Consider the following 2,535-nt stretch of genomic DNA (forward strand, 5'->3'; position numbering starts at 1 on the left):
AGCCCAGATGTCTGCCTCCAGTTCCTTTGAAACTGTTGGCACTGTGCTATTGTCTTATTTGCTGAGACGCAGGTTACTGTAGCTGTTTGGCCTCCTTTCCCTTAATTTTCCCTTTATGTTAGGTCTTCAATAAATACTGTTTAACTTTTCCCTGGGCTGTTATTATTATTATTATTATTATTATTATTATTATTAGTGGATGATGACTGATGGTATTCGTTGTTTCGTTCTGTTTACTGAATTCTGTTCTTTCAACCGAAATTGAGCTGAGCCTGAATGAGAGGAGCTGGTAGTGCAGCAAGTGCTACGTGGATAACCCTGTTTCAAGGTGTTTTCAAGAAGAAGAAGAGCTTTCTAGGGCTTCAGGAGTCGGTGTAGTCAAACTGTTTGGGAATCCTTTGGTATAATGTTAATACGTAATCCAAACTTTCCCCACCTTCAGTAGGGTGAGCCTATGTAAAAGATTACCATTGTTTTGTGAGTCCATAGAAAGAGGGAAATAGGCAGTTTTCCTGAGCCACAGGTCTGTGTTTTGATTCCTGTAACTCTCAACCTAAGTAATTACAGATAGGAGAGTTACAGATTTCCAATCTCTCCCTCTATCTGTCTCTCCCTCTCTCTCTCTGTCTCTCCCTCTCTCTGTCTCTGTCTCTGTCTCTCTCTCGTGTTCGTGTGTGTGTATCTTTGGACCGACTCCTAGGAGCTGGGAGACCGCCACACTCTAAATCTGTACGTCTGCACTGTTGAAGAGGCTGTTTTACCGTCTCAAATCCAGAAACTCCCCTCCCGCTCGCCTTCTGTCCCCGGGGAGCTGTCAGATTCCCGCCTAGCAGCCCTCCCGCCTCCACACTGACCCTGGAGTCAGTACCCGGCGGCCCCAGAATGACCCCTGACCTTGGCGGGGGAGGAGGGAGATTGCCAAGAGGTATAAATGAGTCAAGAGTGCCGAAGAGACCAGGACCTTGAGGAGTCCGGGTGCGGCGTCAGGCGCCCCCTCCTCTCCGCAGACGGAGGCGGGGGCCAGCCTGGTGCGAGGCGCGCGCCCGCATCTCTCGAGGCCTCCGGGGGCTCGGCGGCAGCAGGAGCTGCGCTGCAAGAGGAGTCCGCGGCCGGCAAGGTCGGGGCGAGTCAAGACCGTCTCCTCTAATGGTTAGGGTCGCTGGCTTTCGCGTCCAATCTCGGTTTCACCTCTAGCCACCTGGGTGACCTTGGGCAATTTCCTTAGCTTTAGCGCGCCAGTTTCTAAATCCATAATGTGGGGAAAGCGAGGTGTTGGCTAAACCTGGGCTTGTAAGAATGAACTAATGAAGCACTCTTGGCACGTAGTAGGCGCTCGGTCACAGGTTAAGCTGAGGAGGAGGAGTTAGAAGTTACGCTTTGGGGTCCGGAAAGTAGGTTCCAGCTCTGACTTCTCCTATATTCACCAAGGAGATGGGGAGGGGGCAGCGGGAGCACCTGTCCTCCCCCCTCCCCTGCTCCTCTGTTGCCAGATAAACTCGGGAGAACCCGGAGAGTCCGTCCCGGGCCGGGGCACCCTCAGACTGCCCGGCTGCCGGAGACTAGCAACGTCTCCTGGCGCCCGCGGCGCATCCCTTTCCCGCGAGCCGAGGAAAGATTTCTTCCCTGTATCTCCCTCCCTCTCGAACCCTGGAGCTCGCTCGCTGCTGCCTCCGGGTCCCGGCGGCCTCGGAGAGCCGGGTCGAGCCTCCGGCTGCAGGGAAGAGGCAACCCCGGGGCGTGCGAGTCCCTCCTGGCCCCAAGCTGGGGAGCGAGGAAGAGGTGGCGCGGAGCCCGCGGGAGGACGCGGAGCCCCGCGAGGCCCCGAGCCCCTTCCTCATTTCGCCCACCTTCCGGGGACCGCTCTGACTTTTTGCGTCCCAAGGCACCGCCACCCACCCTCCCCGGCCGGGGCCAGGGGCCGAGGGCCAGAGGAGCCTGGGACCGCAGCGCCGCGCGGCGGGATTGGGCAGCGAGCGCAGGCCGCGAGGTGAGGACGGGCGCGCGGCGGGCGGGGAGGGTGCCGCCAGTGCGCGCGCGAGTGCGCGTGCTCTGAGGGGGCGTGGGTGCCCGCCAGGCGAGTCCCACCCGGCCGCCAGCCCTTCCTGCACCTGGTCACCGCCGGAGCCTCTCGCCATCCGGCCTCCCTAGGCCCCCAAGTCCCATCAACCCTTCCTGCAAACTCCACCCTCCCTACTAATAATTTCCCAATGCAGAATCAGACTGAAACCTTGAGAGACAGCGCTGTCTTTCTACTCCCCTCGCCGCCCCCCGCCCCCCGCCCTTCCTGCTATAAATAATCCGGACCAGCGGGTCAGGCACGTCACACGGTGAGAAACCGGGACCCCGAGGTTTTCTTCTCTGGGGATAGGGGGCAAAGAGTGAGGAGAAGGAGAAAGAAATTGCTCGTGAGTAGTGAAGAAAAGCTTGCTCTTTAACTCCTAGAAAAGACCAGGCATCATTTTATTATCATTCTTTTTTTCCCTTTTTTTTTTTTTTTCTTTTCCGTGTCTGTCTTATTCTCCAGGCTAAGTCCCC

At 57.0% G+C, this 2,535-nt stretch overlaps 1 protein-coding gene across 1 annotated transcript in view; it reads left to right on the forward strand.

Moving 5' to 3' along the window:
* Nucleotides 1-1,770: 1,770 nt before the first annotated feature.
* The window catches only part of GABRB2 (gamma-aminobutyric acid type A receptor subunit beta2), a 306,620-nt gene continuing 305,855 nt past the window's right edge, over nucleotides 1,771-2,535 (forward strand). Inside the window, exon 1 of the mRNA XM_007464398.1 lies at nucleotides 1,771-1,818. The gene's annotated coding sequence lies outside the window, so the exon portion shown is untranslated. The remainder of the gene's footprint in view (nucleotides 1,819-2,535) is intronic.

Source organism: Lipotes vexillifer, unplaced genomic scaffold (genome assembly GCF_000442215.2).
Source record: "Lipotes vexillifer unplaced genomic scaffold, Lipotes_vexillifer_v1.1 scaffold95, whole genome shotgun sequence".
In the NCBI taxonomy this organism is placed as follows: Eukaryota; Metazoa; Chordata; class Mammalia; order Artiodactyla; family Lipotidae; genus Lipotes; species Lipotes vexillifer.